This window comes from Gracilinanus agilis, chromosome 2 (assembly GCF_016433145.1).
Source record: "Gracilinanus agilis isolate LMUSP501 chromosome 2, AgileGrace, whole genome shotgun sequence".
NCBI classification, from domain to species: Eukaryota; Metazoa; Chordata; class Mammalia; order Didelphimorphia; family Didelphidae; genus Gracilinanus; species Gracilinanus agilis.
In genome coordinates, this window is record NC_058131.1 from 186,591,572 (window position 1) to 186,618,978 (window position 27,407).

Consider the following 27,407-nt stretch of genomic DNA (forward strand, 5'->3'; position numbering starts at 1 on the left):
TGTATTACGCAAGAAGAATCATGGGAAATGTAGTTTTCAAGTCCCCTAAACGTCCACAGGAAATTTAGATCAAAATTAGTTCAAGGACCCCCAAATTTCCAATATCACATTCCCTTCTAATTTTGGTTGCACTGATTTTGTTTGTACAAAACCTTTTTAATTTAATGTAATCATACATTATGATGATTCCATACCTATCAAATTACCAAGAAACTTTTTTACTGGATTAGAAAAAAACTATAACAAAGTACATTTGGAAGAACAAAAGATCAAGAATATCAAGGGAAATAATGAAAAAAAATGTGAAGGAAGATGGCCCAGCAATACCAGATTTAAACTGTACTAAAAAGCATCAGTCATCAAAACAATATGGTACTGGCTAAGAGACAAAAGGGAGGATCAGTGGAATATACTTGGGGAAAATGAGCTCAGCAAGACAGTCTACGATAAATCCAAAGAGCCCAGCTTTTGGGACAAAAATCCACTATTTGACAAAAACTTCTGGGAAAATTGGAAAACAATATGGGAGAAATTAGGTTTAGATAAACATCTCATACCCTACACCAGTGATTCCCAAAGTGGGCGCTACCGCCCCCTGGCGGGTGCTGCAGAGATCCAGGGAGGCAGTGATGTCCACAGGTGCATTTATCTTTCCTATTAATTGCTATTAAAATTAAAAAAAAAATAATTTCCAGGGGGCTAAGTAATATTTTTTCTGGAAAGGGGACAGTAGGCCAAAAAAGTTTGGGAACCACTGGCCTACACCAAGATAAATTCAGAATGGGTGAATAACTTGAATATAAAGAAGGAAACTATAAGTAAATTAGGTGAGCACACAGTAGTATACTTGTCAGATCTCTGGGAAAGGAAAGATTTTAAAACCAGGAAAGAGTTGGAAAAAATTACAAAATGTACAATAAATAATTCTGATTACACTTTTTTTTTAAAATTTCCGAGAATTGCACCTGTTTGCTCATCTTCTTCCCAACTTGGAAAGTTCCAAACTTTCCGTTTACTTAGAAATCATCTGTCTCCCCCTGTATTTGGGATTCAGTACCAACCTAAAGAGACCTGGTACAAATTTGTTAAGTAATTGGTGTGCATTGCTTAAAAAATCAATATATTTGGAAACTGAAATCTTTGTTTCCTCACTTATTTCATATTTCATCTGTCAGAAGGAGAACCTGAACTTTAGGAAAATTTGTGCCAATTTTATAGATGATGGATTAGAGTGGGGAAAGACCAAAGTCAATTAAATCAATTAGAGGACTATTCAGTAATCCTAGGGAGAAGTAACGCATTTGAACTGAGGTCAAGTGATGGTATGAGTGGAGAGGAAGGGACTAATCAGATTTGGTAACTAATTGAATATCCGAGATGAGAATAAGGAATAAAGATCACTTTGAGATTATGAAACTGGGTAACTGGAAGAATTGTTAGAAATAGAGGAATTCTTAACATGGGTGGATTTTTCATGGAAAGATAATGAGTTCTTTGAAAGATATATCAAGTTTAAAATGCCTATCGGATGTCAGGGGTCAAATATCAAAATCCTGACATAGTTACCTTACTCTGACATCTCCTTTTATCCACACAACCTGATTTGTCTTCGATTCCTTGATGCAGCTTCCTAATCTAGGGGCACAAAACATTTCAACTTCATGTGGCCACTGCTTCTCAGATTTGGTTGGTGCCTGAGACTTCACAAGTAGCTATACTCCGATGACTTAGCAGATGTGTTTCCAGATGGAATTTGGGAGTGCTGGTGCTGTGCAAAGAGAAGTTGTGTTACTGAATCCTTGTAGATTTTTGCTGCATTAGGGTAAAATAAACCTTCTTTGGTAAAAGTTCAGTGCCTTGAGAGTTCCTCATTTTGTCCCTAGATGAAATGGGTACTGCTTTGAAAGTCATGTATACAACAATATCCATTTCAAATGCCTTATTAGAAGTTGGTGTTGTAGCACTGGAGCTTGAGAGAGATTACAGCTTATATGTGTGTGTGTGTGTGTGTGTGTGTGTGTATATATATATATATATATATATATATATATATATATATATCTGAGTGTTTTCAGCACAGATGTCAGTCAGTCAGTAAACTAGCATTTATTAAGTACCTACCTTGTGCCTAAACAGTGAAGATACAAATAAAAGCAAAAAAAACCCCTCTCTTCTCAAAGAGCTAATCATCTAATGGAAGAGGGAGCATACACATAACTATGTACAAATTAATTATGCATAGAGGCTAAATTGGAGATGATCAACAGAAGAAAGTCACTGGTGTTAAGGGGGATCAAAAGGTGGGACTGTAACTGAGCCTTGAAGGCCTTTCATCTCCCATCTCCTGCTCTCTCTCCTACATCCTTCTGAAGGATGAGCTCAGAAATCATATTTCAAAAGTTTAAGAAATGAGTGAGAGGAGAGAATGTAGAAACAAGGATTACAAATGTTTTTTTTCTAGGAGTTTGGCTGAGGAAGGGAGGAAATATTTAGGGTAATAGCTTGGGAAGATAATAGGGTTTAGTGAAGGTTACAATGAACCTTACCAGGTCATTGAATCCAGCCACCTGCTTTTGGGCATATGAGTTGCTACTATTCCCATTCCCACCTATAACTGGGAAAATAAATTTGTCAAGCAACATTGGATGAGGTGAGTACAGAAGAGAGAGATCAGGGGAAAATTCCCAACTGATCATCTATATTAATTTTTTCTCAAAGACCTACCTTTCCTCCTTTGTATAACATGGGGCATCAACCTTCACTGAAATTCCTCTGAACAGTTTGTGAACAATTGGGTCACATGTACTGTGGCTCTCAGCCTGAAAGATGTTTTGGTTCAGAATGAGTCACTGCCACTGATATTCAAGTGTCAGAAGCTCTGGCATCTGTTATCTGTCAGCAGGTTTCTATGACTAACCTTAAGTTATACCATGATCTGTCTGTGGAGGTAGACTGCAGGCAGGGCAGTGATATAAGGCTGGTTGTCCTCCAGGACCTCATGACTTCATTGTGGCTGATTTTGGCTTGCCATTGGATAAAATGGTTCCCAAATGGAATTAGAGAATAAAATCCAGTCCAAATCTTGCATATGATCAAGAGGCTTTATTCTGTGCTTGCTCTGGGGGGTTGATGCTGAGCTGGTCGCAATGTTACAACTCATATTCTTGAAAGATGTGCTGTTTTTCTTGAGCAAAAATAATAGAGACCTAATTGATAAGAGGGTACACTCTAGGGTACATTCTATTCTCTGCTGCTAGGAAATCCAGCTACACAATTGAAATTTAATCATGTGAATTGTTATGATATAGCAAATTACTGACTGGCCATTGAAACTGGTTACTTTCCAAATAACTAGTGGGAAGAGATTAATTAAATTGAAGTTGGACTTTATATCCACTTTAAAGATAATGCCTGCTAAGAAGTTTAGTAAAAACTTACTAATCCTTTCCAATTTTAAAATGAAAATACATTCTTTACTTTAACCTCCCAACTTGAAATCCCCAAGTCAAATTAATCCAGAAGGGCAAAAGACAGCAATTACAAAAACTTAGAAGGAAGAGCTGGATAGCCCTTCAACACAAACTTTGTGCAAAAAGAAATGGGAATGATGAATGTTGACCATTTGAACTGTAGAAGTTAAGTGGCTGGAAGATGAAGTCTTTGTATCCACTTATCATATTTTCCATAACATGGGCCCAGAGCATGAGACTAAGTCAGCTACTCTATGGAAACTTAATCATCTTTTTAATTTTTTAAAAGATACTTTACTGTAATGAAGAATCTATTTCCTTTCTTGCCTAGGATAAATCTAAAATAATAAGCCTTCAGGCACCATCACAAAATAGACAAGTTTGGCAACTAATTCTTTTGTAAAATGGAAAGAGTACTGATTGGAATCAGGGGCTTTGGGTTCCCATCTCAGGGCTGGTGTTACCTTGGACAAGTTACTTAACCGACTTGAGACCTCTATTTCTTCATCTGTAAAATGAAGAGGAAGGGGGGACCAAATAGCTTTGGAGGTCTCTTAGAGCTCTACAGAAAGGATTTTAATCTTTAGCTTCCTCCAAAAAGTCAGCCAAAGTGCTTCTTTTTATAGGAATTTTTTCCCCTGTTTCCATGAATAGGTAGTGTTCTTTCTCTTTGGATTATCTTGCATTTATTTTTGACATGTTCTATCATAATCCAGTGGGATGTAACTTTCTTGATGACCAGGGGCTATTTTTGTCTCTCTGTTTCTAGGACTCAGCCCTGTGATTGGTGCATACTACATAATAAAATGAATGAATGAAAAAAGACACATTTACTATATGTAAAACAGTGTGTTAAGCACTGGAAATAAAAATGGAAGGAGAAAAGCCTAAAACAACCAAGACAGTCCTGCTTTCAAGGAAACATATTCTCAAGAAAACACACATGGGAGGTTTTTAGCTTTCCTCAGTGAGCCTTAGGAAACAGTAGCAAACCAAAATATTAATGTATTTTTTGCACTATTTCTATTGGTAAAAACATATCACCATATCTATTTCTTCTTTTTTGAAGAGTCTGACATTGTCAAATTTTTGTTGAATTGAATAGTTGAATTCCCTCTGCTATTATCCAGTAGGTAATGATTTAAGAGGAAGAGTTACTCAAGAAATCAAAAAATCTGTGAATCTTAGTTAGAAGGCACATGAGAGGTCCTTCTGTTAAAGTCTGACCTAGAATCTCTATTGCAACAGATCCTTCAAATAGTCATCCAACTTGAAGATCACATTGAAAGAAATGGAGACCTGCTACATTCTAAGGTAGTGATTCCCAAAGTGGGCGCTACTGCCCCCTGGTGGGTGCTGCAGTGATCCAGGGGAGCAGTGATGGCTACAGGTGCATTTATCTTTTCTATTAATTGCTATTAAAATTAAAAAAAATAATTTCCAGGGTTCTATGTAATATTTTTTCGGGAAAGGGGGTGGTAGGCCAAAAAAGTTTGGGAACCACTGTTCTAAGGCAACTCATTCCATTTTTGGATAGTGCCAATTGTTATGAAGTTTCTCTTTATATAGGGCCTCACATCTAATTCCCTTTAGCTTTTGTCCATTCTTCCTAGCACTGATCCATGAAGACAAGCAGACCAAGCTAACTATCTTTTTTCCTCATGTATATGACCCTCCAAAGATTTAAAGATCTTTGTCCTGCCCTTCCTAAACCTTCTCTTAATTAGGGGGAAAATTGCCTCTTCTATCAGTTGATCTTCAGAAGCTGTGGTTTCCAGGCCCCTTTATATTCTAGTTACTTTCTTCTGCAAAGACTTCAGATGATCAGTTTATATTTCTAAAATGTGGCATCTAGAACTAAACACAGTATGCTAGGTAGTCTGAATAGAGTAGATATGGTAGAATTGTCTCCTCCTTAGTTGTGGACAAAATATTTCTCTTTGCACTGGACCTTTTGGCAACCATGCTATGTTGTTGACTTATATGGATCATGTAGTTAATAGCTCCCCTATACCAAGTTTTTTTTTCACACTAACTACAAGAGGACAGCCATTTCAAAAGCCAAGAAAATATTGCACCAAACTGCACTCAATTAAAGTTAGAATGCATTCATTGTTGAATATAATAGAGGATGATTAATGAAAGGCAATGACTATTACTTCATATGTATAGTTTTATACTCAGTTGCATTATATTTTATTTCTGGGCATGACTAAGAAACTAAATTTGCATTTATGTAACACCTACTATGTTCCAGGTACGTGCTAAGTGTGCTTTTACTAATAGTGTTTCATTTGATCCTCACAGGAATCCTGCCAGGTCAGTACTATTATTATCCTGATTTTATAGATGATGGAATTGAGAAAAACAGAGATTCTTGTTCAGGCTCACACAGCTAGTAAGGTTCTGAGATCAAATATAAACTCTAAGTCTTCATGAATCCAATCTCAATGCTCTAACCACTGTGCCACCAGATGTCTTTCTGTAAAAACTAAGATAAAATGAAAACTTAGAGCAGCTAGGTGGTTTAGTGGATAGAGTATGGGACCCGAAGTCAGGAAAACTCATTTTGGTGAGTTCAAATCCAGCCTTGGATATTTACTAGTTGTGTGACCTCAGTTTCTTCTTATGTTAAATGAACTAGAGAAACAATGGCAAACCACTCCAGTATCTTTGCCAAGAAAAACCCAAATGGAATCGTGAAGAATTAGACCCAACTAAAACAAATGAACAACAGCAAAGATAAAAACTTAACTGGAGTCCCAAATTCTTTAGTTGAATAGACAGTCCCAATTCTAGCTTGTAAATAAGATACCTCTAATGATTCAGTGATTCATCCTGCCAGGCAGTCAATTAATATTTATCATGTTCCATTTTTTGTCAAGTGAAGTTATAGACAAAGTCAAAGACATTATATATTTTCTACATGCATGTTGTTCCCCCAGTAGAATGTCAACTCCTTGATTGAGGATTTGCTTTACTTTTGTCTTTATATCTATGGATGGATAAATACTCACATGCATATCCTCATATGCCTGGGAGATTTTTATCGAGTTTTTGAGCCACCTTCTCCCCCATTGGGGGTTTTCTTGGTAAAAATACTGGAGTTGTTTGCCATTTTCTTTTCCAGTTCATATTACAGATGAAGAAACTGAGGCAAACAGGATTAATTGCTGTTTAGTTAATAGTGTCTGAGGTAAAATTTGAACTCAGGTTTTCCTGACTCAAGGCTTGGCATTGTATCCATTTTACCACCTAGCTGCCCAATAAAGGTTTAATACTATTGTTAGTATTATACCATGCTCCCTCAAATGGCTCTTGGGAATTTCATGGAAAAAGAGGGAATGTTGTTTAGTAGAGTACTAGACTTGAGGTTAGCAAGGCCTTGGTTCAAATTTCATCAGAGTTCGGTTATATGAACCTGGAGAAATCATTTGATTTTTTCTCAGCCTCAGTTTTCTAATCTGTAAAATGGGAATAATAATACTTCCCTCAAAGGGCTTTTGTATAATTTAAACACATAATAAATTATGTTGGAAACTTCAAAACATTATATAATGTTAATTATTTTGGAGGCTTCCTTCTATAAATGTACTCAGGACCCAGGAAGAAGTTATTTCATCTTCCAGCAACACTTTCTGTCCTGGCTGGAAATATTTGATACTTGATAAACTGTCATCCATAGGTTAACCAAATTATATTCCCTAATAAATGAGATGATTATGATTTGTTGTTTGGGGACTACTGACCAAGGACAGCATTCATTGTATTGGAGTACTTATGTCTAAGTACCTAAGGAAGACATCTAAGTACTTGATTTATTCCTTCTATGATTAGCTGTGATTGAAGAAGAGCTTGGGAGAAATTACATATCCAACACAGGGAGAGAAGACATCTACCAGAAAGTTATTTTCCATTTAGCTTCTTCACTTCTTTCTCATAGAAGTGGTATTTTCCCTTAAGTAGAGCACCAGTACCATTTATTTATAGCAATGAAGTACTTGGTTGAAGGCTCAGGGGTACAGCATATGAAGAATATTAACAGGCAAATGTCCTTGCTGATTTTGTATAGTTGATGATTGATCCCAAATCATAAGGGAAAGGAAATGAAACATGGAACATTTTCTCCTTTATTATTATTCCTATATTCCTATGATATATATTACAACAATATATTGCAATAATATATTATTATAGCAATAAAAATATACATATAGCAAGAAGACTATAATATATATTATTTTCCTACAATATTATTATATTATTCCTATCATTCCTTTGTCTTTCCTTTCCTCTCCTCTCCTTTCCTCTTTTCTCCTCTCCTTTCCCTTTCCTCCTTCCTTCCTTCCTTCCTTCCTTCCTTCCTTCCTTCCTTCCTTCCTTCCTTCCTTCCTTCCTTCCTTCCTTCCTTCCTTCCTTTCTTTCTTTCTTTCTTTCTTTCTTTCTTTCTTTCTTTCTTTCTTTCTTTCTTTCTTTCTTTCTTTCTTTCCTTCTTTCTTTCCTTCTTTCTCTTCTCTAAGAACAAATACAATTTATTTAGAATGGTGTAGTATCCATGCTAATATTAAATGTCATTTAATTGACAGCTCTCAGCCTGACTAAGAAATTTTGCATTAGGGACTGGAATTTAAGAGGACATTAAATAACCAATTAGAGTCAACTCTTTATTATACATGGTAATTGTTGGGAGCAGTGGTGTGGAAAATCCAAAACGACACACAGTCCTCAAATCATTAATATTTGACTTTCCTGTTTCTCTGAAAATAGTCTTGTATTTAAATATGGGTGTGGTTGACATTTGGGAAAATCACATTATCTCAAAGGAAATCATAAATCCCTGGTGTAAAAACCTTATTCAAAAGGAAAGCAAAAGTTTTCTTTTTTGTTCACTTTTTCCCTTCATTGAAAATTTTACTTTGCTTTCCATCTGATGCTCAGGATAAATTATATCAGCTTGAAGATTAATGCCATGTATCACCCCTAAAGAAAACTTTGCTTTTAGCTAGATTTCTAGTTAACATCTCTGTGTTTGAGAAATAATTTATGTCTTTATTTGAAAGGTCACTTGTTAGAGAGCAGGCTATAAGAGGGGAAGAAAAATAAATTAATCAAAAATGGTAGAGTAGCAACAAAAGACACCCTTAATTTGCTTATTTCCATAAGAACTTGAAAGCAAGATTCTCAGGGGTAGATACTATCATATTATATAGTGGCATCATCCCTGACTCTTCCATCTTCTTAATACTCCCCTGCCTCCATAGTAATTAATTATCATGTTTGATAATTCTACCTCCATAATATCTTTCCATGTTATCTCAACTTATAAAACCACTACCTTAATTCTTGCCCTCATCATCTTTTGCTTATACTGCTGTAATAGCCTTGTCATTGGCTTCTCTGCTTCTAGCTTCTCCCCAACTCAATCCATAATTGTGCCAAATTTTCCTGAGGCACAGGTCTGAAAATTTCATTCCACTGCTCAAAAGTCTTGAGTAGATCCTGATTTTTATCTATGATAAAATACAGAATTCTTATGTAGGAGTTTATTAAGCCCCTTCATAATATGCTTCTATTCTTCCTACTCAGACTCATCTAATGTTGTTGTTCAGTCATTTCAGATGTGTCCAACTCCTTGTGACCACATTAGGGTTTTCTTGACAAAGATACTGGAGGGGTTCGTCATTTTCTTCTTAACCTTATTTTACAGATGAGGAATCTGAGGCAAACAGGGTTAAGTCATATACCTAGAGTCATGCCTCTAGTAAGTGTCTGTGGCCAGATTTGAATCCATGAAGACGAGTCTTTGTAACTCCAGGGCCAGTATTAATTCTGTATGTGTTCTCTTGGTTCTACTCATTTCACTCTTCATTATCACATGTAGTCTTTCCAAGTTTTTTATTTTTAATTAACTTGCTCCTCACTTATTATGGATCAGTAGTATTCCATCACAATCATATACCAAAATTTGTTTAGCCATTCCCCTATTGATGGACATCCCCTCAATTTTCAATTCTTTGCCAACACAAAGAAAGGTGATATGGATATTTTTAGAACATATGGATTATTTTTTGTTTTCCCTGATCTTCTTGTGAAAAAATTGCTGGGTCTAAGGGAATGCATATTTTTATTACTCTAATGGTGTAATTCCAAACTGCTATCCAAAATGGTTGGATCAGTTCATAACTCCACAAATAGTGTATCAGTGTTCCTATTTTTCTACATCCCCTTAATTTGTCATTTTGCCCTTTTGTCATTTTAATCAATCTGATGGGTGAATATGATATCACAGAATTGTTTTCATTTGCATTTCTCTAATCAGTAATGATTTAGAACATTTTTTTATTTACCTATATATGGTTATGATTTCTTCTTCCAAAAAATTATCTGTTCATATCTTTTGCTCATTTATCATTTGGGGGTATGGATAATCTTGTAAATTTGACAAAGTTCTCTATATATTTTAGATATGAAATCTCTGAGGTTTATGCCCCCCCCCATTTTCTGCTTTCCTTCTAATCTTGGCAACAATTGTTTTTTCATATAAAACTTTTTCAATTTAACATATCAAATTTTACATTTTACATTTCACAGTGTTCTCCATCTCTTGTTGACTCATAAATTCCTCTCTTATCCATAAATCTGATAGGCAATATGTTCTTTGTTCTAATTTACTTTTGATATTTTCTTTAACGTCTAGATCATGTATGCATTTTGATCTTATCTTAGTGAATGGTGTAAGATATTAGTCTATCCCTAGTTTCTGCCAAACTACTTTTTAGTTGTCACTTGCTTTTTTAATTTTTAATTTTTAACAAATAGTGATTCCTTGTCCCCCAAACTTGGATCTATGATTTTGTCATACAAGGTTACTATGATCTTTTGCTGCTATATGTTTTATGTGTGTTCTGTTCCATTAGTCTGTCTTTCTTTTTCTTAGCTAGTACCGGATAGTTTTAGTAATTACTGCTTTATAATACAATTTAAAATCTGGTACTGCTAGACCTCCATCCTTTACATTATTTTCATTAATTATTTTGATATCTTGATCTTTTGCTCTTCTAAATGAATTTTGTTGTTTTTTTCTAGTTCAATAAAATATTTTTTGATAATTTAATTTAGATGGCATTGAATAAGTAGATTAGTTTAGATGTATCATTTTAATTTTATTGATTATACAATGCCCTACCATGAGCAATTAATATTTCTCCAGTTATTTAGATCCGACTCTACTTTTATAAGAAGTGTTTTGTAAATTATGTTCATATAGTTCCTAGGTTTGTTTTGGCAAGTATACTTCCATGTATTTTATTCTATCTGTGACTATTTTAAATGGAGTATCTTTTTCTATTACTTCTTCCAGGACTTTGTTAGTAAAAATGTTGATAACTTATGTAGGCTTATTCCATAACCTTCCACTTTGCTAAATTTATTGATAGTTTCAACTAATTGTTTAGTTGAATCTCTAGGATTTTGCACATATAACATCCTATTGTCAGCAAAGAGAGATACTTTTATTACCTCTTTGTCTATTCTGATTCCTTTAATTTTTTTCTTCTCTTATTGTTATTGCTAGCATTTTAAATATTATGTAAAATAGTATTAATGACAAAGGGCATCCTTGTTTCACACCTAATCTTATTGGGATGAATTGATGCAGTTTTTTTGAAAGAGATCAATCACATTTAATAGGGTAAATAAATTCATATAGTAAGTTTTAACTCTTAAGTCAAATGGAAAATCCCAATAGTACAGTTTTGTACATAGGAGGTGCTTAGTAAATGTTTATTAATGGATTGATTATTGATTATAGTCTTTAGGGTACAACATCAAAGCAAGTGATAATGCATTTTCTTTAGTGTTGTTTCTATCTACTAAACCATTTTATAGTTCCAAGTAATTTTTTTTCAATAGCTTTCTTTGCTGGGTTTTCATTCAGAAATTGAGGCTTTTAAAGAAGTAGCACTTTAGCACTTACAGAGACAGTTATTAAGTCACATCTCCTAACTCCTTTGTCTGGAGTTTGTTGTTGTTGTTGACTTTTTTCTGTTGTGTCCAACTCTTCCTGAATCCTTTTGTGCTTTTCTTGGCAAAGATTCTGGAGTGGTATGCTATTTCCTTCTCTAGCTTATTTTGCATATGAAGAAATTGAAGTAAGCAGGTTTAATTGTCTTGCCCAGCTTCACACAGCTAATAAGTACCTGAGATCAGATTTGGACTCATGAAGATGAGTTTTACTTCCTCCTTTTTTTCCATTATAAGAATCTTTATCTTCTCTAGAGGCTTGGTGCATTTATCACTTCCATGAATCCTAACCTTAAAATTCCGGTTGTACATGCTCTTCCTATTCTGAAATTGCCTTTTGTCTTTGCTTATTTATGTACATGATGAATCCCTCTGGAAGAATGTAAGGTTTTATTTTTGTCTTTTTATCCCTTGTTCTTAGCACAGTGTCTTGAACACAATATGTGATTGTTGAATTAAAAAATATTACTGGATAATCTGCCTTTTGATAATTGAGAGATAATTTGACAGCGATGTTTCTGTAATCATTTTAATTATAGATTTACATCTGTAAGTGCAACCATTTGAGGCTGTTTATATCCTATTAGGTACTTGGTAATCATTAGCATATTTTAGAATTTTGGTAATATTTATTTTATGTGAACAAAAGGTGTATGATTTCATCATTGTAGGCACCCATTTCACTGATATTGTTGGTAATTCCTCCATGTCTTATTAAATATGATTATCCTGAATTAATAAATAATACCAAATAGCATAGCATATAATTTTTACCTATTAACATATATAATAATAGAATCTATGATAATATATAATACTAATGAAAAACAATCCATCACCTGAATGCCAATTATCTGGTTAATAGACTTCTCCAAACTTTGTTGAGTTGAATCTTCGTGAGTTTATTAGCCTAGGTTGAGCTCATAATTGAAGCCTTTTTAGTTTGGTAGAACCTAAGAATTTGCCCTCCGCTTTGAGCCTAGGGTTACATAACATTGATGAAGGACCATAGGAGAGCTTCAGTAGGAGAGAAGGAATTATATAATTGTAAAATATAATGTTTAATATACAGAGAGCTGGATTTGGAGTTAGGAATTCAAGTCCTACTTGTGATACACACATGCATATAAACAAAAGTATTACTTCCAGGTATGAAATGCTATCCTTGCAGCATGCTTTATTTCCATGAATCATTTGAGGTTTCACTAGTATCCTCTGGGGAAAAAAAGTGGGATCAGATGATGCAGCCAGTCTTTGCTCTTATTTTGTCAGCAAGTCAATGGACGGAGTAAATAAAAATGTAAGTATTTACTACATGCCACACATTGTGCTAAGCGCTGTGGATAGGAATGAAAGCACAGAATAAAGATAAAACCAAAACGAAAAACCAGTACTTATTCTCAAGTCTAATCTAATGGGGTTGATAGCATGCAAAAAACTATATATGAATAAGATATACATCTATATGTGTATCTGTATGTATCTGTGTGTGTATGTTTGTATAAACTGGGGATAAGTACAGTGGAGAGTGTGCTGGGCCTCAGGGAGACATGAGTTCAAATCCAGCTTCAGGCACTAGGAAGGTAGCTGTAGACAAGTTTTTAATCTCTTTCAATTTCTTCAGCCCTAAATTTGGGATAAAAATAGCAATTATTTCCTAAAGTGGTTGTGAGGATCAAATGAGATAATATATATAAAGAGGTTAGAACACAGTTCCTGGTGCATTTTAGGCATTATATAAATGTTAGTTATTATAATAATTGTTATTAACATCTCAGAGGAGAGACACTAATATTCAGGAGGACTGGTAAAGGCTTTTTGTAGAAGGTATGACTCTAACTAAAACCTAAAGGAAGCTAGAGAAACCACGAGGTGAAGATAAAGAAGGAAGATAAGAAGCATGGTGGATAGCCAGTGGAAATACCTGGAAGTCAGAGAGGCTTGTGTGAGGAGCTGCAAGGAGGTCATTATCATTCCAGTATAGTTTATATAGTGATTTGGGAATAGATGGAGTAAGGTGCAAAAAACCTGGAAAGATAGGGAAGAAAAAGGTTTTGAAGGACTTTGAAAACCAAACAAAGGATTTTACATTTTTTTTTCTGGATGTAATAGAGAGCCACAGGAGCTGACTGACTAGAAGTGACATGGTTAGATCTGAATTTCTAGAAATATTAATTTGATAGCTAAATGAAAGATGGCCTGGAGATGGGACAGACTTGAGGCAGGGAGATTAAGAAATGTGGCAGTAGACATGGCAAGAGTTGTGAGGTGTGAGTGTGTGTGTGAGTGAGGAGTAAAGGATGGCACAGAGATTATGAAACTTAGTTACTGGAAGGATGGAAGTGTCCTTGATAGAAAGAGGACATTTTGTAGGTCTAGGCAGAAATCTGAGTTCAGTGGCAGACATGGGAAGTCTGAGATGGCTTCAGTAAAAGCATTTCAAAATGTCTAATAGGAAGTTAGTGATGAAGTGAGAGAGAGAGAGACAGACAGACAGAAAGACAGAGACAGAGACAGAAAGAGAGAGACACAGAGAGAGAGAGAGAGACAGAGAGAGACTGAGATTCAGACAGAAAGACAGACAGTCAGAGACAGAGACAGAGAGACAGAGAGAAGGGCCATTGGCATGGAGGTCAGTCAGTCAGTCAGTATTTATTAATTACCTTGCATACAAGTCAGTGATATAAGTACTGAAGATACAAAAAAGGCAACAAATAATAATTACCACACTCAGTGATCTCACAGTTTAATGTTGAAGACAACATTGCAACAATTGTGCACAAACAAGCTAAATTTGGATAATTTGGAGATAATCAACAGAGGGAAGTCACTAGCATTAAGGAGGATCAGAAAAGGTTTCTTTTAGAATGTGAGACTTTAGATAAGCCTTGAAAGAATTCAGGGTAGGTTTGAGGTAGAGATGAGAAGGAAGAGAATTCCAGGCATGAGGGACAGTCAGTGAAAATCTCCAGAAAGAGATGGAATGTTATGTGTGAGAAACAGCAAGGAGTCTATGTTATTGGATAATAGTCAAAATAGTGGTGGGTGGGGGCAGAATATCTGATGTAAGAAGAAAATGTAGGGAAGGTTATGGTGAGCTTCATAAGGAAAGAGAGATATAGTTTAATCCACACACCCCCATTTTAAAGTGGAGGCAAAAAAGCTACACAGTACAGTTTTTGTTCATTTCATCATATCTGGCTCTTCATGTTCCCATGGACCATACTGTCCATGGAGTTTTCTTTGGAAAGATATTGGAGTGGTTTACCATTTTCTTCTCCAATGGATTTAAGCAAAATGAGTTTAAGTGATTTGTCCAAGATCATAGCATTAGTAAGTGTCAGAGGCAAGATTTGAACTCAGGTCTTCCTGACTCTAGGCCCAAACTCTATCCACCAAACCATCCAACTGTCTTTATTTTAATCAAGATGTTTTGTTTTTGTTTTTGCATGTAGTGATTTATTTCACCTTGGATACAATTGCCTTTCATAGTTGGTTTCCAAAAGCTAAAACTTTCTTAAAGGGTTATATTCTTTTAATATGATTAAATTTTGAATCCTTTTTTTGTCCAAATAGAAAACTTAATGAGATTTTAAAAATGAAAATTAAGGCAGTTTCATTTTAAACATGAACCACAACCATGTAAGTAGTCTTCAGCATTGGTCACCTTTTGAAGTGAGTGTGAAGAATTGTAATAATATTTACAGCAGGATAAGTATACATCACAATTATTCTAGGAGTCAAGGAAAGTGAATTTTTTTTAATCTGAAACCTCTCAAAACAAAACAAAAAGCAAATGTTGTTATATGGCTTGTATTGGATATGGTAAATACTAGACAAATTCCTTGAAGGCAGGGGTCATGTCTGTCCCTCAGTGATTGGTATAGCACCTTACATGTGGTGGGTAGTACTTTTTGGGTCTGGATTTACTTCTTTCTCCTCATCTTTTGCTTACATATGACCACCAGTACTTTAAGACAGCATAAATATTATTCTCATAATGCAGCCATATTGGATCCCTCTAGATAGAACTGATTTCTTCCTCATCTGATTGGTTGAAGGAATTGGGACTATTTAGAATGGAGAATAGAACATGCAAGGGGGACATGCTAGGTGTCTTCAAATATTTGAACTCTTGTCATATAGATGAAGGATGAGACTTGCCCATTTGGGGTAAATGGGGACTTAGCCCTATTTAACAGAACCAGGGGCAATAGATAGAAGTTGAAAAGTGACCTATTTAAGCATGATATCAAGAAAAATCTCTTTTTTCTCTTAAAGGTCTTCAAGGAGAGATTAGGTGGCCATTGTCAGGCATCTTATTTTGTGGCATTCTTTTTTATGTATGAGATGAACTCCTTGTCATATAGATGAAGCCCCAGTCTCCCAGCTCTATGGTAGACTAACATGAAAGATTTCTGGTATATTTTAAGTTTTCTCTATTTTGCAGGGTTAAAAAATGGCCACTAGATGACAGTATGCTTTGCTGCACTGGACTGGAATTAGGTTCTCTAGCTAAGCCAACAGTTGTCAACACACCACTTTCTGGGTGACCTTTAATGAAAACAGTACTTGCCAAAGTAGCTTGACAGCAAATTTTATCACTAACAGAAAATCCATCTTAAAACTCACTATAGGATGGGGTAGCACTGATTAGTTTCTCTTATCTGAGACCATCATAGTAAAGCAGGCAAAGAAAAGAATAAAAAACTTGCCCCACCCCCCATTCCTGACTGAATTCATGAAAATCTCTTAGAAGGGGTGATTTAAATTGGTTTCAAGACTCATGGTCCATGAGAATTTCAGAGGCTTATTTAATTGTAGGTTAAAGCTTTTCTTTTAGAAATGGGAAGGAGATGGATCCTAATATTCCAGGTCCTATGTTGTGTGTAGGAGATCTGATGACTTCCTCCAGAGTATTAAATTCTAATTCATCTCTGGGCCTCCATGGGCCTCTGAAACAATTACATCATCCCCTCCTGTGTAACTAGCATATTTAATAAGCCTTAAATATGCATTCTCATGCCAACAACATTCTTATGCCTTTAACAAAAGCAATCAGCACATTTCAAAAATCAAAAGCAATTTGGCTAAATGACCTGTAGCGTAACATGGTGCATGCCTATGGAAATCACTATGTCTAGACTGTGGATGCATTACAAAGGCAGAACTAAATCTTTTCCAAATAGGCTTTTAATTTTTTTTTAAGAGTGACTTTAGTAGGCTGAAGATTTTATGTATGGCTTTTATCAGTTGAATATTTTGATCCTCTTATTCCAAAGAATTGGCATAACATTAGTCCCTGCCAGATGGGCTACTTCATGGGAAGCTTCATGTTCCTTGTTTGACATCCCTCCCAGAAGTAGCTTGCTCTAGGTTTGTTAATTATCGGTACATACATTTGTTGTCTTTTGTAGGGAGATTACAGAAGAAAATGAGTCCATTGGAGACTAGCTGGCATGTAGAGTTTTGGCAAAAGAATGGAAGCCACGTTAGTTCTCACAATCTCTATTCTTAACGCCTTAGTCACACAGCAGCTACTGATTACTCCTGCCATTGCTTTTGAGGTCACTAATTTCCTTTGTTGCTACTAATGAACTCTGCTGTTATTGGCTCTGAGGAGAACAAATTCTGTTCCTTACAACTAGTTAACTTTTTGATCACAGCTCTGTGGCAATCACTGCCAATAAGTCAATAAACAGTATTAAGTGCCTTAAATAAGTGCATTACTAAGTGCTGTAAACTTTATTTAGTACCCATTATGTGCCAGGTACTATGCCACGCTTTGAAGAGACCAAGAAAGGCAAAAGAAAGTCTCTGCTCTCAAGGAGCTTAATGTACCTGAGAAGGTAACACATAAAAAGAAGCCGTAAAGAGGTGGGGGAGGATGGAGGAAATGAAGGTGTTTGGGTACCTGGGAGCATGATGAAATCCTACAGCCAAAGGGGAAATTATGAGGTATCTGCCCTGGATCTTCATCTTATAGAGAAGATCTGGGAGAAGTTCTCTGTATCCAGTCTCCATCCTTTATAAGCAGAGGGAGAGAGGGGTCTCTAGCAGCAAGGGATACTGTGGAGGCCAAAGTTCATTTAATTTTGCAGGAAGATGAGTTTCTGGAGACGATGCTGAATATCATTGTCACTCACTCTGTGACTATAGCCTACTATGAAGAAACTAACTTTGCTGCTACCTACTCTTTGGAGACTGATTAGCTCTGGTACTAAACAGCTCTGCTGCTAACTACTGTCGTTCTTGACTGCTGCTACTAATTGTTGTTACCTAACTGCTCCTTACTAATTCTGCTAATTAGCTGGGTTACTACCTCTCCTGTTAACTAACACTGTAGCTAATACACTCCGCTGCTGTTAACTACTGCTAGCTCATTTTGGTGCTCATAAACTCAGCAGCTAATTCTGCTAACTAATTTCACTCTTGTACTTTAGGGTTAGGATTAGAAGAGAACTGAACACTGGCCTAAATCTTTCATTAAGAAGAGAGCACCAAAAGCATTATATGACTTGATAGGGACTCACCAGCCTCACCTGAGAGATTAGTGAATAATGAGATAAGGAGATTGATAGAGTTGGTGGGGATAGATGTAAGGTAGAGAAACACAAACACAGACTAAGAGAGCTAAAGACAGACAGACAGACACACACACACACACAAATTGACACACAGGAAGTAAGAGAGACAAACACACTCTACTGTAGTTGGTAGCCAAAAGTCTATGCAGAATTTGTGGAGACTGTATTTGAGAGTAACTCATGCTTATGACTATAAATGATCCTGGATATTTACATATATTTCAGATGCAAAATTGTCATATGATTCTAGATTTATAAAAAATATTTTCTTATTTGAGAGTAATTTTAGGATAAGAAACTTGCTACCTCCATGAATCAAGAAAGTTAACTGTTTGGAGAAGGCACCATGGAGGTGCCTGCAGAAACCACACACTGCACTAAAAATCCAGAATGAACTTTGGGATGTAGTGAAATAGATCTGTGGCGGGTTGATGCATTTATTTTGAATGTAAATTCTTATGCCAAGGGGGACTGCCCCCTAATTGGCTTTTTCTCAATGTGCATAGCAATCATTAGTTTTGTTTTTCTCTTTTCTTTCGCTTTTATCCCAAATTACTGTAATTTTCCCTTAGAAAGTGCAATATTGTGTGTAGCTCTAGTTGAAAATCTTTAGAGATACAAATTGGTTATGTGTATTGATTCCATGGGGAAACTAGGCAAGAAAATCTGAGAGATTTCTTCATGCTCATTTTCCATTGGAATCACAGAAGGGATTGTGTATTTAGAATGTGCTCCCCAGAACTCCATTTCCCAGCATTTCATGTTCCTTCTCACGTTAAATACTAATGTAGAGAGTATATAAGTTTTGTGTAGCCCCGCCTCTCTTTTTCTCTTTCCCTTGATTGCAGTGGTGGATGCAAACAGGAGAACTTAAGGTAGGTTTACTTTTTGTTAGATAATTAGGTTTGACCTTCCATCTCTTTTAGTTTATTTTCTTTCTACTTCAAGTGATTATTAATAAACTTTATAAAATATGATACTTGAAATTATTGATATTAATTTTAAATTTACACAGGACTAACTACTTGCTCATTCTATGCTTTATATTTAATCACCTTAACAAAACTATCTTTTATAATATCATTAATTTTATTTTTGCAAATGGGACATTTTTGGTTGTCAGGTTGAGGGAAATATAAGTGCCAGAGTTTGTTCCTCTACCCTTGATTCGAAGTGTTGGGAACAATTCCATAGGGTCATGGAGTAGTAGGAAACCTCTCATTCTCCTACATATAGGTTCATAGATTTAGAGTTCAACTCTCTCTTTTTTCAGAAGAGGAAACTGAGTCCAAAAAAGTTAAAGGTCTTATCCAAGATTGCATAGGTAGTAAGATTCTAAAGTAGATTTTGAACTCAGATCTTCCTGATTCTAAATCCTACACTACATTCATTGTATATCACATTGTCTTACCAGTCCTATATCTAAGTTTATTCTCCTGTATTTCCCTTGCTTGGAATGTTCTTTCCCAAAGTGTTTATTCATGTTTTAGAATTTATCTGGAATCTCACTTCTTTTATAAAGCAATTGACATTCATTCGGTGGAGCATCAGTGTACACTGCCCCTATGGAGGGAAGAGCTGGGGGTGGGGGATGTATAAGTCCTGAGCCAGGAAGCATGAGGTCTCTCTATTTCCAAAATTAATGAGAGTGACTACCTGGGATGCTGCAGAATCGCTAGCTAACTGGAGATTATATATTAATTTTTCTTTAGGAATGATCTGTTTCCTCTTTCTTCTTTCACCTTCTCCTTTCAATTAATGAAGCAATTAAAAATCTCCAGCCAGACTCCCAAATTTTATATTAACAAGGTTGAGCATCTTGCTTAAGGTAATTCAGATAGGAAGGAGTAAGGTTTGGGATTCCACATGGATCCTCTGCCTCTCCATTTAGCATTCTTTCTCCTATACCTCACCTCAAAATTGATCTTACCTCAACTTCATAAACATGACTTTTCTTTAATGCTCATTTTACTATTCCATTCAATCCCATTCTGTCATTATTTGGTATCTTTATTTGTGTATACTGGCTTTCCAAATTTCCTATTAGTTTCTTGAGGGCAGAGATTGTGTCTATCCAATTCTGTGCAGTATACCTAATCAACTACTTAGTAGCCAGAGTAGCAATGTATCAGAGAGAGGGCTAAGCTTGGAGTCCAAAAGTCCTGGGTCTTAGATTCTGCCTCAGTCACTTACTAACTTCGTGACTCTGATCAAGGCACTTAAACTATTTGTGCCTCAGTTTTTTCACCTCTTTAAAAGGGGGGAAGGTACTAATACTAATGGAATCTACAGGGTTGGTTAGAGATTCCATTGACATAAAATATGTAAAGTGCTTTGCAGATTTTAATCATTGTAAATGTGACATTTTAATAATGTTTCATTCAACCGAGTATAATTTTCCTTGGCTAGTAAAGTCCGATTCTTATTTTTAAGCTCAGTTCTCAAGAAGGGTAGGGACAAAGACTAAACCTGTGGTTTAATTGGGATAGGAAATTCACAGGTGATGAAATTCCCTTTGCTCATATAGATCAGCATCTTCTATAAAACTTATTTGTCCTAGAGGGTTGCTTAGGTATGGAAAGCTTATGTGACTGGTCTAGGGTCACATAGTCAGTATATGTTAGAGATCGGTCTTAAAATCAGGAAGTCCCCAGCTGGATCTCTATCCACTATACATAATGACTTTCAAAATCAAATTTTTTTTTGGTGGTAGTGGAGAACAGGATTCATGATTTCTTTAACATAAGTGGCTTCAAGTAAAGGATGTTCTTTACCAGTTCAGATTAGATCTCAAAGTCACTAAAATAATAAGCCAAATAATTTGGCCAGAGGTGGGACTTGAATCCACATTTTCTTGACTTGAAATCCAGATTGCTATTGGCAAAGCTATACTACTTCTTGCATTATAAGAATATTATTTATTAAGTGTCTAAATGCCCATGGCTTTGGGAAATATGTAAACTAAGGATTGTATCTTGCCCACCTAAAGCATATAATCTAGAAACAATTTGATTATAACCTCCCTGAGGTCAAGGATTATCTTTTGCCTCTTTTTGTATCCCTAGCATTTAGCATAGTATCTTACAAACAGTAGGCACTTAAAAATATTGATTGAGACAACATAAATATAGAATATGGCATAAACATTTTATGGGGAAATGCTCAGATATATATCTGGATAGAAGGAAATGCCCCATGAGTTTTGTCAGTTATTCAGTAAGCATTTCTTAAGCACATACAAAAACATCAATTCTGTACTCAAGGAATATACATTCTTATATATAGGTTAGCATATAGGGCTTCAAGGTTTATAGAGTTCTTTATAGAGTTATCTCTTTTGATGAGGAAATGCCTTTCCCCCTGGGAAGATCAGTAGCAACTCTGAGAGGGTGAGCAACTTGCTCAGTGTCATACAAGACGTATGTCAGATGGAGGAAATTAACTCAAGGCTTCTTGCATCTCACCCTCATTTTCTAAGCACCATGCACACTGCAATTTATAGCAAAGAATGGTATGGCTGGTATACCACTTTAAGGCTGGAAAAGTATTTTTTTTCATTACTTTACCGTAGTTCTGTGAGGTGGGTACAACAGGTATTGTTAGCCCATTTTGTAGAGGACATATTTGAGGATCGGAGAAGTTTAATGCCTTGCTCATAACCCTGTAGTCATGATTTACCAGAATCATAATTTGTACCCACATCTTCCTGATTTCATGTTTAATGCACTTACATGATTCTTATACCCTATGCCACATTTTGCTTTTATTTCCTTATATAAGGAAAGACTTTTCACCATTGGTGGCATCTAAGGGATCAGTTCTTTGGTCATAGAAATCCCCCAAATAATGGAAAAAATGATGTTTGATACTACCCCCCAATCTCTAAAGATGTGAACAGTCAAACATTATTTTTAAAAGGTTTATATGTTTTATTCAATTGCCTCAAGTTCATACACAAGCTATTCTGTGCATATGTGTTTGAGTATGTGCAGGTGGGCATATATGGTCTTCGTTGAAGGAGTAAGTTGTTGAGGTGACACAAGATTCTAATATAAGTGTAGGGAGATAGAGATGTGAAGTTGGAGGGTAAGTCAAAGTTTTAAAAAAACTCAGTGAAATAGAATGAAAGGAAGAAGTGAAAAATAAAAAGGAGACTGTAATCTGCAATAGTCTGGAAACTATTTCCCAATTTTGCTAAAAGTAATATATTGAACCTACAGTATGCTATGATGATCTACAATGAAGAGGATATAAGAACTGCTATTCATCATTTCCTGATTAAATCGTCTGCTGATTTGCTTAGAATTTGAAATGAAGAGTAGCTTAATCATAGTTTGACAATTAAAAAATGTTTTTAGAATCCCATTCTCTTTGTATGGTGTCTATTGGTTTCCATAAAACAGGACTAGTGTAGGCATCTGCTCCCTTGCTGACCTGTATGTGTAATGTTCAACAGCACATTTATCAACAGAGCATCTCCAACGGTGAGGACAAATCAGATTCACCACCAGACCTCTGTGAGGCTGCATATATGTGGAGCCAGTGGGAAGCTCTCTAGATACAAATGTTTTTTTCCAAGTCTTTCGACCCTCACATTTTCAGAGTGAATTGTGAAATAACTGAAGCTCGCCACCAGCTTTTCTCATTTCTCTGTGACACTGCTGGAAAAACATAGTAGATAATGACTCATTTCTCTGCCTAAACCCAGATAATAACTCTCACTTCTTAATAACTTCCCTCTGGCCATCAATATCTCAAATGCAATCAAATGTTGTAAGTGGGAAGGTAATGTTTTAGTTACATGCGAAGTACAGATTCCACAATTCTGCCAAATCAAATCTATAGATGACAATGGGTAGATTGTAAGTATGTGAACAAATGCAGAAGTGTAGCTGATATGTGAATCCAAGTAAGACTGTGGGGCAGTTGGGGAGGAGTGTGAGTGATACAACCAAAATTCATGGAGTATTTATTAATCACCTACTATTTGCAAAACACTGTGGTAGGTATGGAGGAGGGAAAAAATGAAACAATTCTTGCCCTCAAAGAGCTTATATTCTATTGTGGAGGAGGAGAAAAGGTACAACATGGATACAAATAACTAATCACAATGTATATATAAAGTAGTATCACAAGGGAAATAGTGATACTATTTTAATTTTAACTATAAATACCTATGAGGGGGAAGGATAAGAAAACATTTTCAGTAAGAAGTTGCTTCTAAGGGGCAGCTATGCTATGTGGCTCAGTGAATTGAGAGCCATGCCTAGAGATGGGATCCTGGGTTCAAATGTGAACTCAGACGTTTCCTAGCTGTGTGACCCTGGGGAAGTCACTTAACCCCAATTACCTAACCCTTATTTCTCTTCTACCTTAGAACCAACAGACAGTATTGATTCTAAGATGGAAGGTAAAGGTTTCTTTTTTAATTTTATTTTTTTAAAGAAGTTGCTTCTAAGTTCTGTTTTGAAGGAAGCTAAAGATTCTGGGAGGTGGATGAGAAAAGGGACTACATTCTTGGTATGGAGGGGTGGGATGGAGGAGAGAGATAGAATATCCACCAAGGAGAACTGCTAGCAGGCAGATTTGGAGGGTGTGTGAAAGGACTGGCATGAAATACTACTTGTCCTAGCCTGCTTGTTGCCCAGTTATCAGTGAGTACTGGAAGACACAATAGGAGCATTGATGGCTTCATTTCTTCTACCAGATATAATAGGGACCCATTGATGAGTTTCAATATAGGTAGGTATTTAGGTTGCGCTTGGTCAGAGCATAGGTTAAGTTGGTGTGGCATTTGAAAGAGGCACAGATTCGATTCATTTGGTGAGAATTTATTGAGTGAGTACTGAATACAACATATTCTTCTAAGTATAAGTAGTAGTCCTTGACCTCAAGAAGCTCACAATATTTGGAGGAAGCAAAATCTGACAAAATGGAGTTCCAAGACAAAGTAAGATAATATTAAGTGTCAGAAAAGTGTGGCACAGAAGTTCAGCCCTGGAATGGGTCAGAGGAGGAAGAGAGGGAAGAAGAAAAAGCATTTATTAATTACTTACTATGTGCTAGGTGCTAAACTTAAGGCTTTACCATTATCTCATTTGATACCTACAACAACCCTGGGAGGTAGGTGCTATTTTGATCCTAATTTTAAAAATGAGAAAGTTGAGACAGAAGTTTGCCCAGAGGCACACAACCAGTATGTGTCTGACCCTAAATCTGAACGTAGGTCTCCTGACTCAAGGCCTGGCAACCTATCCACTGTGCCACCTAGGTAAGCACAGAAATCATTACACCTTTTCTTGGAGAAGATAAAGCTAGAACTGGAATCTCATTCAAATGGTGGGAGTAAGATGTGAGGGAAACAGTATGAACAAAGGCACAAAGACAGAATTGAGCAGGATTAACTCAGGATTGAGTGTACAGACCTACACAGTTTAGTGAGAATTTCATTTCATGTCTAGGTTTCCATAAGACCAATTTTCCTTTGATGTGAAATGAGAGGGTAGGACTCTAAGGATCTTTTGGCTTTAGTTCTTAAGCAATGTCTTCCTTTGCTGTGTGCAGTACAGAATACCATGGGAATATTTTCAGCTACAAATATTATAGCTATTTCAAAAGAACCATCAGTTTTCGAACAATATTGCTGAGAATATCAAAGAAGAAAATCAAAATATCACCTTGGTGGAAAAATATGGAGCTTGATTTATCTCTGTATTTTCTCTACAGATAATGTATACGTAATGTATAATAATGTAATGTAGATTTGCATACATATTCAGTCTCCTCCAAGGGCATATACAAAGACTTCCTGGTTCACCTAATGATTATTTAAGTTAAGTTTCTCTGCCTCCAGTCACTAGAACATTGTAAAATGTGCTACTGAGTCTGTATTTTTATGGTCATTTGATTCCCCTCATTAAGCATTTGGGCTATTCACTTGAAATCTCCAAATTGATGGGCTTCCTTTCATTTTATGTGGTTTTTCATGACAGCATGAAGGAAGTCTTGAAATCACGTCTGTAGCTATAGAATACATCTGCTGTCATCAACCACTCCCCTAAATATAAAGGGCCATTTTCTCCAACACATGTTCTATTCCTATGCCTTTAAAGATGCACCTGTTAGCACTCATTCTTCATCCAATTTGCCATCCCAGGAAATAAGAGCAGAAGAATACAAAAGCTAAAGTTTGGTTAATTACATGAAAATGGAACATAATGCAGAATGAGGAGATGAAATGGGCAAATATACACAGGAAAGATGAAGAAAGTGAATGGCTCTAATGTGGATGTGAAAAGTCTAAGGAAGAAAAGAACATTTACAAAAAGCTTATAACACTTTTAGATAGACACTCTAGACTTTCCATGATAAAGCGTTCAAAGCTATATAGGCAAGGTAGAAAGTTCTTGAGAGGAAGAAAGGAGGCACAGTGGATAGAGCACTGAGCTTGGAATTAGGAAACCCTTTTCATGAATTCAAGTCATATCTCATATATTAATTTAGCTGTGACCCTCAGCAAGCAACCCTGTTTGCTTCAGTTCCTCATCTGTATAGGAGCTGGAGAAGAAAATGGCAAATGACTCCTATATCTCTGCCAAGAAAACACCAAAATGGGGTCATGAAAATTTACACACAACTGAAGTGATTTAACAACAACAAAGAAAAAGCTTTGGGGTTTGGAGTCAGAGCACTATGCCAAATATCAAATCTATCTCCTGCCACTTATTACCTTTGTGACCTGTGAGTAATTCACTTAACCCCTCTGAGACTTTGTTTCCTTACTTAAAATTGAGAGTTCTATGAAATCAATTTGTATTTTTAAGCATTAATTATCTCTCTGTGACAATCTTTAGGGATACAAAAAAGGGAAAAAAGATAAAAGGAAGAGTCTCTGCCCTCAAGGAACTTACATTCTGTGATACAAGACAAATTGAGGACAAAATTACATGCAAAATAAATACAAGATACTTAGAGAGATCACTAGTAACTGTAGGGATGAGGGATGACCTTATGTAGAAGCTATCTTTTGAGGTAAGCTTTGAAGGAAACTAGGGATTCTAAGAGGAGATAGTGAGGACAGAGTGCATTGCAAGCATGTAGTAACACCTGTATCAATCCCTTCAGGTTTTGAATATGTGATACTATGATTCTTTGCGCTATATTTTAAACCTTTATCAATAATGGTTTGAAACCAAGAAACTCCAAATAGTTAATGCTCTGTTACATTAATTAAAATAAACACATCAGACATAAAGCAAAATTGAGTTTGGGATCAATACCATATTCTTATCTTCAGGGACTGATGGTTAGGAGAAATTCTTGAATGGTCCTGAAAACACAGGAACCCATTTCAGTGGATAAACTGTTTGAGGCTTTTGCTCTCATGAGGAGAAATCTAATATTTTAAAGATCCAATTTTCCTCTTTTGAAGTTAGCAGCCAGAGGAAGACTGGGGATTCTGGGAGTCTACTTTCCTTAGTAACACATTTTATTTTTGCTTCTAATCTGGATTGAATAGCTGGTTTTTACCCTTAGTCTGACAAAAGTTACTGCAAATGTTTCCTCTACCTTACTAATAGCAGAGACCTAGAGGGCAATGGATGTATGTCCTTTTGCTCCACACAAAACCTTTCAGAATGCTTGTGGTTAAATGTTGTTCAGTTCCTCCAATTGCTGGCAGCTCCAATAGCAATTTGTATTGTGGAAAACTTTTCAGCTTGCCTATAGGCTTGGTTAAATGATCATAACCTCAGTGGTGTGACAGAGTGGATAGAAAAAAATCTTCACCAACAATATCCAGGACAAAAACAGAGGTTCACCTTTATTACAGCCCTCCTTCTCCTTCCTAACCTGACTGAAAAGAGAAAAAATATCTTTAGTAGCAGCAATATGTATAAGTTGTTAAAATCTATGTCTCCTGAAATGCCTTATAGTAAATTGTTGTGGTGAACCTGAGGCTCACAGGTCAAAAGAGCAATAATAATAAATCAGGGACCAAGACAAGAATAAAATGTTGATTCTGCATCTAATATACTAAAAAATAGTCTAGTTTCCAATCCAGTGTGCTATCTGCTATTCAATGTTCTTTACTATTAAAATACTTTTTAAAATTTCAAAAATTTCATAATATATCCATTCTTCCTGCCACCTTCACCAGACAATTCCATGAAAACTTTGTCTATGCCAAGATATATAAAATCTATGCCTATTTTAATTCTTTATTGGATCTATACTTGCATTAATATGGACACTCCTTTTTACTGAGGGAAAATTATAACCAATTCAGACCTTCCTATCTTCTGCCATTCTGATTCTCTTCTTTTCATAC